The sequence below is a fragment of the Camelus dromedarius genome, chromosome 8 (genome assembly GCF_036321535.1).
Source record: "Camelus dromedarius isolate mCamDro1 chromosome 8, mCamDro1.pat, whole genome shotgun sequence".
Lineage (NCBI taxonomy): Eukaryota > Metazoa > Chordata > Mammalia > Artiodactyla > Camelidae > Camelus > Camelus dromedarius.
Genome location: NC_087443.1, coordinates 43,378,179 through 43,391,702, shown reverse-complemented (window position 1 = coordinate 43,391,702; position 13,524 = coordinate 43,378,179). Strand labels below are relative to the sequence as shown.

At 36.2% G+C, this 13,524-nt stretch overlaps 1 long non-coding RNA gene across 2 annotated transcripts in view; it reads right to left on the bottom strand.

Moving 5' to 3' along the window:
• LOC116155789 (uncharacterized) overlaps nucleotides 1–13,524 on the bottom strand; it is a 94,844-nt gene that overhangs the window by 61,933 nt on the left and 19,387 nt on the right. For both annotated transcript variants that reach the window (XR_010382049.1, XR_004139672.2), the window contains exon 3: nucleotides 7,377–7,444. This is a non-coding gene — a long non-coding RNA (uncharacterized LOC116155789). The remainder of the gene's footprint in view (nucleotides 1–7,376; nucleotides 7,445–13,524) is intronic.

Genomic DNA, 13,524 nt, shown 5'->3' with positions numbered 1-13,524 from the left:
TTTTATGCTAATTCTATTTCATTTCTAGTGATCAGTCTATTCAAGTGGTCTATTTCTTCTTGATTCAGTCTTGGTGGAATGTGTGTTTCCAGAAACTTGTCCACTTCTTCTGGGTTGTCCAATTTGTTTCCAGTTGTTCATAGTATTGTCTTTGTATTTCTGTGGTATTGGTTGTAATTTCTCCATTTTATTTTCCTACTTTATTTGTGTTTTCTCTTTTCTTCTTGGTGAGCCTGGCTAGAGGTTTGTCAATTTTGTTTATTCTTTCCAACAACCAGTTCTTGGTTTGTTTGATTTTTTTTCTATCTTTTAAAATCACTGTTTCATTTATTTCCTCCCTGATCTTTATTATTTCCTTCCTTCTCCTAGCTTTAGGTTTTGTTTGCTTTTCTTTTTCTAATTCCTTTAGGTGATAGGTTAGGTTGCTTACTTGAGATTGTTGTTCTTTTTGGGGGAAGGCTTGTACCACTATGAACTTCTGTCTCAGGACTACTTCTGCTGCATCCCATAGATTTTGTGTGGTTGTGTTTTCATTGTCATTTGTCTCAAAGTATTTTTTAATTTCTTCTTTGATTTCATCATTGACCCATTGGTATTTTAGTAGCATGTTGTTTAATCTCCATACTGTAGTTTTTTTCTCCTTTGTTTTTCTGTGGTTGATTTCTAGTTTCATGGCACTGTGGTCTGAAAAGATGCTTGAAGTAATTTCCACTTAAATTTGTTGAGACTTCTTTTATGCCTGAGTACATGATCTATTTTTCTCTCCTAGAGAATGTTCCATGTGCACTCGACAAGAATGTATATTCTGGTTTTTTTTGGAATGTAATTTCCTAAAAATATCAACCAAATCCCACTGTTCTATTGTGTCATTTAGTTTCTCCATTGCCTTATTGATTTTCTGTCTGGAAGATCTGTCCAGTGACGTTCATGGGATGTTAAAGTCTCCTACTGTAATTGTGTTCCCATCAGTTTCTCCCTTTATACATGTTAATATTTGCTTTATGTATTTAGGTGCTCCTATATTGGATGAATACATGTTAACAAGTGTAATATTCTCATCTCGTATTGTTCCTTTAATCATTATATAGTGTCCTTTATCCTTGTGGCCTTTGTTTTAAAGTTTATTTTGTCTGAAATCAGTATTGCTACTCCTGCTTTCTTGTCATTTCTATTTGCATGAAGTATCTTTTCCATCTTCTCACTTTCAATCTATGTGTGTCCTCCTTAAAATGAGTCTCTTGTATGCAGCATATTGTAGGTTCTTGTTTTATTATGCAGTCTGTCACTCTGTCTTTTGATTGGAGCATTTAGTCTGACATTCCAGTAATTATTGATAGATATTTGGTTGTTGCCATTTTGAACTTTGTTCCAGTTTGGTATTTGGTATTTGGTATTTGGTATTTCCTCTTTGTTTCTTTTTTTCTTTTGTATTATCTTGGTTTCTTTTTGGTTTTTGTGACTCTATTGAATGCTATTGATTTGTGGTTGCCCTGTTTTTCAATTATATTGACCCATTACTGTATCTGTTTGCTTTAAACTGAGTCATACAAGCTCAAACACATCCTAAAAAGAACCAAAAAAATATGTATATATTTTCTTGCTCCCCTCTCCCACCTTTAATGATTTTGATGCCCTCTCTTACATCTTCATGTTTATTCTGTAGCAACTGATTATAGTTATCACCTTTCCAATTATGGTTTTCTCCTTTCTATAGCATCCTGCTTTTCTGTTTAGAGTAGACTTTTCAATATTTCTTTTAGCATAGGTTTATTTCTACTGAATTCTTTTAGTTTTTGCTTGTCTGAAATTCTTTATATCTCCTTCTATTTTAAAGGATAGGCCCTAGGTTGTAGCTTTTTCTCACTCAGGACTTTGAATATATCTTGCCACTCCCTTCTGGTCAGCAGTGTTTGTGTAGAGAAATCAGTTGAAAGCTTATGGAGGTTCCCTTGTAACTGACTCTTTGTTTTTCTCTTGCTGCATTTAGAATCATTTCTTTGTCTTTAACCTTGGGTATCTTCATTATATGTCTTGGTGTAGGTCTATTTGGGTTCTCTCATTGGGGACCTTCTGTGCTTCCTGAACTTGGATATCTGTTTCCTTCTTTAGGTTTATAATTTCTTCAAATACGTTTTCAACCCCCTTTGCTCTTTTTTCTCCTGGGACCTCTGTTATGTGTAGGTTGGCATGTTTTATATTATCCCATAGGTCCCTTAAAATTGCTTTCATTGGTTCTTACTTGCTTTCCTGTCTGTTGTTCTAATTGGATCCAAAGTTACTTATTTGTTCCTCTGCATTGCCTCCTTTAGTGTAGCTTTTATCTTAGCCATTGAGTTTTGTTTTTAATTGGCTCTTTATAGTTTCAAATTCATTTTAAAGTATTCCCTGTCTCTATTCATAGTCTCTTTTAGTTCCTTCAGTGCATTGATCACTGCCTTTTTGAAGTCATGATCCAGTAGACTGTTGAGGTCTTTTTCATTGTTATTTTAGGGGATTTCTTTTGTTCTTTAAATTGGGGGTAGTTCCTCTGCTTCATTTTTCTTGTATCTCTCTGGCACTATGGATTATGAAGTATCAGTTAGCTACTGTGGTACTTGAAGGGATTTTTTTTAAAAAGATGTAGACTGTGTAGATTGTGCACCCCTAATAATTTTGTCCTGAGATCTGTTTTTAGTATGGATGGTTGCCACATCTTTCTTCTGTGTGTGTTGGCTGTTATCCCTTTGTTTGGGGTGTGGCTGGTGTTTTAGGGACTAGAGCCTGCCTTGGCTATTGAGCAGGGCCTCCTTTTTGTTGTATGGTTGCCACAGCCCTGAGAGGAGCCAGGTTTGTTCCTCTTTTGTTGAAATGGAGGCCTCCAGACCCATTTCTGAGCTGTGCTGTGTAGTAGGCGTGGTTGGAGCACTTTAAGTACTGTTTGTTGTTTCTGCCCTTGTCGCCGCTTTAGCCACAGGGATGTCAGTGCACTGCTCTGGTGTTCCCCAGGTTTTCTGCCCTCAGAGATACCAATGCAGTCGCACACGTGGTTCATGGTGCACTACTGGGTCAGCTCCATCCCCAGCACCAAACGCTGCTCCTGCACTCACCACACTTGAGCATCTTAAAGACCTGCACTGAGGCCCCCAGCCCTCAGTGACTGTGCGTCTGTGCTACCGGGTCAGTGCCATCGCCAGTGTACTCGCCCTACTGCGCGACCTCTGCTTACTTCTTCCAGAGGCCTGCAGGTTGCGCCACCAGGTCAGCACCTTTCCCAGCACAGTGTCTGCACGTGGTAGGCAGGTTCACAGAAGACGACCCAGCAGCCCTCACCACCACTGTGTGTCAGAACTCCACTCCTTGTTCATTTTTTTTAGAGGTGCAGGTCTACAAAGGCACCCACAGACCAAAACACTCCCCACTGCCCGGGGCTGTAAACAGATTTCAGTCCCTCCTATGAAGTTGCGGAGCCCCTGGGTACAGATTCAGGTTTCAACCCCATCTCAGCCTGGGAGCTGCACACCACCATCCTCTCCTTTTTCCCTATCCTTCCTTTCTCTTTTTCTCCGTTCTCTTTCTCCCCTTCCCTTCTATTTCTTTCCTTCTCTCTTTCTCCTCTTTCTGCCCTTCCCTTTCTTTTCTTTCTCTTTTTCTTCCCTTCCTTCCTTTCTCTCTGTTCTCCCCTTTATCTTCTTCCTTTCTCTCCATTTTCTCTTCTTCCCCCTTTTCTTTACTCCACTTTCCCTTTCCCTCCCTTCCTTCTTTCTAATGGGGGACCCAGGCTATTCTGTACACACTCCCAGCCACAGCACACTCCAGGCCCGAGGTTGCTTCTGCCCAGTCAAGTCCCAGTCCTCCACCCAGGTAGGGCAGCCAAGTCTTGGCCTACCTGCACAGATTCAAGTCTAGGGCTGGGTGTCACAGGGACCCTTTGTGCTGTTTCACTTAGTTCTGTTGGCCAAGGGCTGCTCTACTTGGAGGTCCCCCTTCTATCCCTGCTGACCTCTCTGTTGGAGAGGGGTAGACCCATTGTAAGAATGCTATTCCTCCTTTGCCATTCCCTCCCAGCAGGACAGATCCTGCACTAATTTCTTTTTTATTTCCCCCCTCTCCCTACCAGATTTGTGAGGAATGTTGTCTTTTGAAAAGGCAATGTTCTGTCAAAGCTCAGCCGGTGTTCTGAGTTAATGGGTGGGTCTGTGGATATTTCTTGGTGTATTCATAGGAGTGGGTGAGCTAAGAGCACCCTTCTACTGCACCATCTTGTCTGCTCCTCTGTGAAATATTAATGAAATAAAAAGGGAAAATACATTGAAAATACTAAATTATGTTCTTGTTCAGGCAATCTCCCTCCAAAAATAAGGCATGCAAAATATACCGTACAGTATACATCTGTATAACTTACAGCAAAAGTAAAAAGAGAAGCAATATTGTACAGAATTGTGGGAAATTGAGTAAAATTCATAACATTTGTGAATTATGACATTTTAATCTTTCAGGTTTACCTGTCCCTTAGAGTTTAATATAAAAATGAAATAATCTGAAGGTATAAATCGGTGAAAAACAAGACTAATCAAAGAGGATCGTCAAGGAACCTAGTGTAACTGTGTAATAAAATGTCAAAATACATATCTGTGGAACTTAAAGACAGGTAGATGTTTCCAATGCCAAATAGTATAAAGTACAGTGTAAAATAAAATGGACCTTATGCAATTTTACTTTTTATTGTGGCAATATATATATAACAAAATTTACCATGTTAACCATTTTAAGTGCTAAATTAGATACATTCACATTATTGTGCAGGCATCACCACCATCCATTTCCAGAAATTTCATCATCCCAGACAGAAACTACCCATTAGACAATAACTTCCTGTTCTCCCTTCTGTTGAGACCCTGATAATATCTATTATGATTATGCTTCATGTCTTTGACTTTGCTTAGTCTAAGTACCTCTTATAAATTGAATCATATATTTGTCCTTTTGTTTCTGTCTTGTTTCATTTAGCACAACGTTATCAATGTCCTTCCATACTGTAGTATTATAAGAATTTCTCACTTTTGAAGCTGAATAATATTTTTTGTATATGCCATGTTTTGTTTATCTGTCAGTGGACATTTAGGTTGTTTCCATGTTGTGGCTCTTGTGAATAATGCTGCTAAGAATTAGTGTACAAGTATCTGAGTTCCTGCTTTCAGTTTGTTTGAGTACATACCTAAAAGTGGAATCACTGGATCATACGGTAATTCTATGTTTCATTCTCTGATGAGCCATCATACTGTTTTCTACAGTGACTGCACCATTTTATATTCACGTCAGCAGTGCACCAGTGTCCCAGGTTCCCTGAGTTCTCACCAAAACTTAGTTTTCTCTTTTTTTTGACAGTAGTCATCCTAATGTGTGTGAAGTCGTATTTCATTGTGGTTTTGATTTGCATTTCCTTAATGACTAGTGATATTGAGCATCTGTTCACATGCTTATTGGCCAGTTATATGTCTTCCTTGGAGAGATTATATTCAAGTCTTTTGCCTATTTTTCAACTGGGCTGTTTGATTTTTGTTGTTGAGTAGTTAAGATTTCTTTATTCTGGGTTATTAACCCCTTATATTTTTTCATTTGCAAATATTTTCTCCCATTCTGTTGTTTTTTCACTTTCTTGATAACAGCCTTTGAGGCACAAAAATTTTAAATTCTTATGAAGTCTAATTCATCTATGATTTAAAAGTGAACATACTGACAGAAATGGACATAGACAAACCACACACACACACAAATAGGCTATCAATGAAATATGGGAAATGTTAATTATAAAATGGTATAGGTTATCATTCTTTCCCTGAAGTAGAGTTTGAATAAGAAGGCAAATAATCAGAATCAGGGTTTATGAAATCAAAAGTAAGCAAGTTTATTACTTGATTCTAATGACCCAGTTTAGCAAACCGTGATAGTCTTTTTTGCCTATTCCATTCTACAGAAGATATTCATGTATAAAGGGCTATGGAATCTTTTCCACAGATAGCACCATTTATTGCGGGAAGGAAGATAAAATGTTCGGTTTTATATACATTATCAATTAATGTCAACACTAGTCCTTTGGTCTTTTCTAGGTCTGTATAAAAGTTACCACAAATCTGAAACTTGTGTAAGATTCTATTCAGTTTGTCTCTCTCATGTCAAAACCATCAACTTTATATTACATGAAGAAATTTTAGAGAAGCTCTCCACAGATTTCTGCAAGAGACTACCAAAGATATCACCCCTGTGGATCAACCAGCTATGACTGGTGAGTTCAGTAGGCATAATTCTTATAAGCCTTTGTGCTCTAAAGAAACTAAAAACTTTATAGTGTAACCCCCTACTATAGGATATATTATATCTTCCCTTAAGAGATAATTAAAAATGCAAAGACTCAGCTTTCTTGGAAGGAAAAATTTGCATTTGGATAGTTAAAATTATCACAAAAATCTAACCCAGAGGCTTTAAATACCATTTAGCAAATGGACACATCTGAATTTTATAAAGTGAACTTGTATATGCTTCAAGACACATTATGAATATTTTATAGTAAAGGTAGAATAAGGGATAGTGCATTAATCAAGGATATTTTATTGTCTAAATGCTTCCATGACAGGCTGCATAACACTGTAAGTACATATTATGTGCTCCAAGCTGTTTCAACAGTAATATAATACTTCTACCACTGAACTCTTCACTGCGTAACAAATGTTATAAGCATTACAAGAAACAAAATCATCTGCAGGCTGTCTGCCCATTTCAGTGGAGTTTTAAAAAAATTTACTTTCTTATTTTATGAGCAGAGGGCTCTGCAAGCCAAGTGACTTACTGATCATTCATGTCTCAATCTCAAAGTCAGAGTAATAAATGCTGCCCAGCGTGACTGATGATTTTGCAATACGGAGATTAGTTTACCATTGTATTGAGAGGTTATTTCATTCCCATATGCCTAATCTAAGCTCTCACTTTAAAAAAAATTATGTTGTAAGTTGGTCCTTAGATTTTTTTAAAAGAATATTAGAGACACTCTATGGGTCCACTCGGGCAACAATACGCAACATCATTGCTAGAATGAGAGCTTGAAAGGGAACTTTTTAAGATAAAAATTAAATTTTTCTTCAGACTGTAATTTCACATATGTTCTTAGGGTTAATGTGCTCTTTATTTAAAATCAGGCAGAATCCTTCAGCCCATTTATTCATGTAACAGAGATGCAGAAAATAATATCTTTATTGGGATTTGGAGAGCACAGCTGTGTGATTTCTTAGCTTTTTCTCCTTGGGTTACTATGGTTTTTAAATAGAAATGTAAGTAGAACTTATTCTGTTATCAGTCATATGACATAATAAAAAGTGGTTACCTGTATTTGGTTTGGCACTTACGTTTAAGCAGGAATCTCAGATGGCATGGTTAATAACTTCTAGCTGATATCCTTTATTCCTGGTGCACACTGTAGGATAAAGATACACACATAGATGACAAGGAGTATAAAAAAAAAAAAGTTGACTTGGTGTTTGGGGTGAAAGTATTATCTGTGCTTTGATTTTTCTCTGTTGCTTTTAAGAGAATTTGAGGTTTAACAGGCTAGCATGAACAGTTTTATCAGATATTCAGAAATAGAAAAATGTTTCTGATACAATTATTACAAACACAAAGATGCAGCAGACTGAAAGAAAACGAGAGGCAAAAAGTTTGAGGTTGGAGTCTGAACTGAAATAGCTTTTGTACCTACTTGATGAGATTAGAATTCAGTTGTCAGTATTAGACTTTGTAAGGTCCAACTATCTGAATTATTGGCTCTATTAATTACACATTTTACTAAGTTTTCTGGCATGTATACACCAATCCATTACATGTTTTTAACCAATGCTGCAATTTAGTGAATTTTATTGTATTTTTCCACAGACTTAATAATATTAAAAGAATTTCAAATGTATTGAGATCCAGAGAGAAAAATCAAAGTATTTGGTGGTTACCTGAATCTCTGGGGTCTCCAAAATACTCTGAATCCATTTTCTTCTTTTACCTCTACATTTTGTGTTGGCATGGCTTTTCCAGTGGTGATTATGATGTCTTCTAAAAATATAGTTACATTTTCTAATTTTGCTTTACACCAACCCAGTGTCTCCACAGATAGCAGAAAGAATTGTGAAATATGCAACTCTAATCATGGCATGGACTTGCACAAATCATGTCAGTAGCATCCAGCTACAAATTAAACAGCAGCTTTCTCTGACAACCCTAGTTAAAGTTGGTTCTTCCTTGTTCATATCTAGGCTAGAACTCTACTTATAGCACTTACTATAATTTATAATCATATGTATGATTATATACATGTATGTTTAAATATATACATGTATAAACACATATTTTTTCATATATATATTTATATATGGTTCTTTAAATAATTTTCTTCCTCCACCCCCAAACACACACACAAAGGGATTAATGAAAGCCAATTTCTATTTCATTTACCAGCACTCCATATATATTAAGAGAACAAAAATACTCAGTAACAAGTGTAGGTATAATAGAGCTGTTTCTCTATGAAATTAAATTAACTTTGTGTCAAGAGAAAGTATATCAAAAACAAGATTGGCCATAGTAATAAACACAATATTAAAAATTATTTGTTAATTTTGATCTTTCAAGAATAACATACACAGTTTGATTTTTATGAATCTTTAGCCTCCCAGGCAACAAATAATAAGCTTTGTTAAGTGACTTAATGCTAAGACTTTACTAAGGACTATGGAGAAAATAGATACCAGCCATAATCAATTTCATCAAGGAGATTACAGTCTCGCTAGGGAGACCAAATATAACACTTTGTGAGATGTTCACTGAACAACAGAAAAGCTCACATAAAGCTATACTGTATAGAAATGCCAAATATATAGTTAAGTTGCAAAGACAGGCTTCAGAGAAATACTTTTTCACTGTGTTAATACATTTGAGAAAATTCTTTTGGATGGATAATTTCCCTCACTGAAATCAGATAGATCTGTTTAAATCACAGTTAACTAAAACTGAAAGGAAATGGATATAGTCATATTTCCCTAAACTATGGACACAATTTAGTGTCAGGTATTCTTCTCTCAGGTTATGAAAGCCCTTAAGTACAAGTGGATTAAATTTAAAGAAGGCCAAGAGATTTTTAATTGGAGATTTTATAAAACATGTTAGTGTGGTCTCAAGGTTAAAGACTGTGATATAGAGAAATGCCTTTCCTCATGTATTACAATCCCCTTTACTTTTAGCCACTTTTCCCCCCATAATCTCTGCATGTCTCATGAATCTTAGTTCACCGTTTTGAACTTACTGATTTAAAAGTGAAAACAAATTAAAGTCAGATGAATGATTCCTTTACCTGTTATTTCTATGTGCTTTGAGGAATAGGAAATAAAAATCTCTTGCATGTCTCCTTTAAGTGTCCAGTTTATTGGGAAAAAAAAAAATCTTGAAAGGATTTTTCAAAATCACTGGAAAAAAATGTAATATTCTCTTGTCATTTATTTATGCACTCTCTTATAGGATCTATGTATTTTTAAGGCTCCCATTATAGCAGATATAATTCACAAAGGTGAGTAACATTTACTAGATAGTTATTTGAATAGCCTTTTCACCCCCAGGGAAATCTTTCTGGTTCAATAGAAACAGCCTATGATTGAAAGAAAGACTTTGAATCTTGCTTTGACTAACAGTGTCACTATAGGTAAATCATTAATCTGTGTCTCAATTAATTTAACCTCATAGGAAAATGGTATCTCTCTTGAGCACAAAACAACTAAGTACACTGAAAAGCAAATTCAATGAAAGGAGTTAATGTGCTGTTACTACTATCATTATCATCTCTTCTTTAGAACAGGAGATGGAGCTCAAAACAAGAGATGTAACAATCTTCAATCCATATTTGGCAAAGTTGAAGATAAGATGTGTGTGTGTGTGTGTATATATATATATATATATATATAGCCTTGTTAAAATACTGGGCAAATGAAACAAAACTTAATTCGTGTGAGTCAAGAAACAATGTGTCTAACACAACATTGTAAGCTGACTATACTGTTTCTTTTTTATATTTTTTTATCAAAGTATAGAAGAGCGTATTAATTCAGATTTACTAGAAAACAACTGGAAATTTTAAAACAAACTTTTAAAAAAATTTCATTAGTATCTCAAGTCTTTTTCTTTCGTTGAATTAACATTTAAAGAAAAACTAAGTGAATGGAAAATTTTGAGGAAATACTGATAATGTTAGATTGAAATTGGATATCAGATCCATGAAACAATGAAGCAAATGTCGGGGGAAAAGAATTTAAAGTATTCCTTTAAGTTAAAGTTAAGGAAAGCAGTCTCATGCTATTTAAAAAGTACAATTTTGTGTTTACAAAGGGTTTCTGCAGTTCCCAGCAACATCCTTGTTATTAGAGATACGAGAATATGCAAGACATCATGGACTTGTTTAGACACGCTCTAGAAGCAGGCAGACCACGAGTTAAGCACACACACAAAGATGATCTGAAGGAACCCTAGATAATCCCCATATCTACTAAGAGGAAGAAAAATTAGAGGTAATTATAAATTACTGCCTTCTCTCCCCGGACTGCTGTAATCTCCCACCTGGCCTTTCCCACATTAATTTTTCTAAAATATAAATTAAACTGTATTACCCTTCTGCTTAAAAAAAATGTATTTAATAGTTCCTTCTGCTCATGACCTACAAGGCCTTGCATAATAAGGCTCTTATTTACAAATCCAAATTCATCTTATCCTGTTCTCTTTGTTCAGTATTTTTCATCCACATGGTCCTACCTTGAATTCATATGATTCATCAACCTAATTCAGCCAGAAGGCTTAGCACGTGCAGTTCCCAATGCCTGGAATGTTTCTTCAACCACTCTTCTATGACCCTTTTAGATTTACTTCATAACAATTACCCTGGAGACATTTTAAAACAGTAACTGTAGCTCATGATTCTTTGAGTAAACAATTTTAGCTGGACTCAGCTAAGAAAGTTCTCCCAGTTTTGGCTGGATCATTCATTCAGCCCACTCAACTGTGTGCCATTAGGAGCTAGGAAGACTGACCTCTGATCCATGTGCTTTCTCACATTCTAGAAGCCTAGGCCAACTTGTTCATGTAATGAAAAGGCAGAGTACTCTGTGAGACAGAGGAGGGGTGGAGTGGGAGCATGCTCGGCCTCTTAAGGCCCTGCTCAGCGCAGGTGCAGCGTCACATTGACCACAGTGCAGGGGTCAAATCACATTACGTGGCAGCCTAGAGTGAAGGGAAGAAGGAATAGACTCCAGCTCCGGCTTTGGTGAGAGAAGCTACCACCTTACAAGGTTGTGGAAACAGAAAGGAGAATTGTGGCCATTTTTGCAGTTGACTACACTGTTGTAGGTGAGACCTCATCCTGTTTATTCTCTCTATACCATGTATCAGATGTGTCTCAAATCTGACGGGTTGTTATTTATCACTCACTATAGACTACAAGCTTTATGAGAGTAGAGTCTGCTCTTCCTTTTTTCAGAGTATATAGTCATGGGCTGGCATAATCCCTGACATGTAGTAGGCACTTAATTAGTATCTAAAATTTAAAAAAAATAAGGAAACTCTATGGAAGATTTCCTTTACACTTTTACAAATATAAAAGTCTTATTAAGGCTCAAATGTCTGTCATCTACTCACAGTCCCAGTAACTAGCAATAGCATTAAAATTTGTAACAGCAATGAAAGAAAGTTCTATGACAAACTGGACAAGAAACTTGTATCACTGGAACACATTACCTTACTAACAGAATGGAGATAACTTCACATTTGTTCTGTGCATTCAACGTGTCAGGCACTATGCTGATAAATTTGCTCACACTATCACCTGTCTGCAAAACTAATAAGAGAACAGGATAAAAGTGACCTAAGGGAGGCAGCATGAAGTCTCTGCCCGGGTCATTGGTACTTGGGTTATCTGGCAGGAATCTACAAAAGGCTGGCACTTATAATAAGGTAGAGAGGAGATGCACAAAGAATTAATGCTAGCATGTGATTATCTAGGCCTCAATGAAACACAAGCTTGCTGTGTACTACAGATCCTGTTCATAAGGAACCTGCCTCAGTATAACACCAGAATTTTGGCCCTCTTCCCAAATACTGAAACACTCAAAATAGAATACACTTTAGAAGCCATTAGTATTTCAGGATGCTATATGCAGTTGAGATTTCATGAATTGCAATTTTCAGATGAACCACGGCATTAGAGTGTACTGAGAATTACATGCTATGACAGTTTCTCAGTAGTAGTATTCCTTGAATCATACACCCCAAATTAAGTTTAATTGACAATGTCAACATACAGCTTGAATATGAAAAAATAATTATTTCAACTAATGGTAAAGTACAATAAGGTAAATTGACCTTGTTCTTATAAAAATGAAGTAAATGTTAAAATACTAATAATGTTCTTGTGAAGCACTGTGTTTTCAAAACTTTTTACACAATTAAAGCTCTTTGGCTACTGAAATTCAGGATTAAAGAGGTTAAATAACTCGCATGAAGTCTGCTGGGTTTAATTACAAATAAACTCAGTGGTCCCAGTGTCCTATGCTAGTTTCTGATCCAATGGCAAATACAGAAAGACACTGACAAATAAAATCCATAGAATTGCTAAGCATGATGCTTAATAAATCGTATGATCCTTTGGAGTCTATTAAATTTCTGGTTTAACAGTCAATATATTAAAGAATACACTAGCCAAATGGTCTATAATTAAAATGTTAAAATACAATTTTGGTTAAGTTTTGTTTTATAATCATGTAAACATGCTCAATTTGTTTGTCCCAGGTTCATCAATCCCCCTGCCTTCTCTAGATGCCTCATTCTTCAGTGTCTTTATGCTCAAATCATATTTATACAAGAATCATGTTTGCTAAAAACAAAATGAAAAATAGTTTTTCAAGGGGACGTAAGATGATCTTTCTTATGCTTCCTGTAATTCTATTTTAAAAATAAATATGTAAACACTTATAATGAGAAAAATATTTTGATAATCACAATGACAGACAACCTTCTCAGAGCAGTGCTCTTTTGGGATCATCAAGTTTTTGCTACTATCTCCCTCCATGTCTGCCAAGGAGGTAAGCTTTCTTTTTCTCTGCTGTGTCCTGGCCACTCTTGTTTACTGGTATGGACTGCATTGTGTCCCCCTAAAATTCGTATGTTGAAGGCATAACCCCCCACTGCCTCTGAGTTAATAAGGCCGTTGAGTTAATGAGGCCCTTTGGGCTCGAGTCCAAACTGACTGGTGTCCTTATAAGAAGAAGGAATTTGGACACACGTGAGAAACACCAGGGATATGTGTGCAGAGAGAAGAGCCCATATGAAGACACAGCAAAAAGGTGACCATCTGCAAGCCAAGGACACATCTCAGGAGACCCCAAACTGCTGACACCTTGATCTTGGACTGCCAGCCTCTAGGACTAAGAGAAAATAAATTTCTGTTGTTTAAGCCACCTGGGCTGTGGTAGTCTG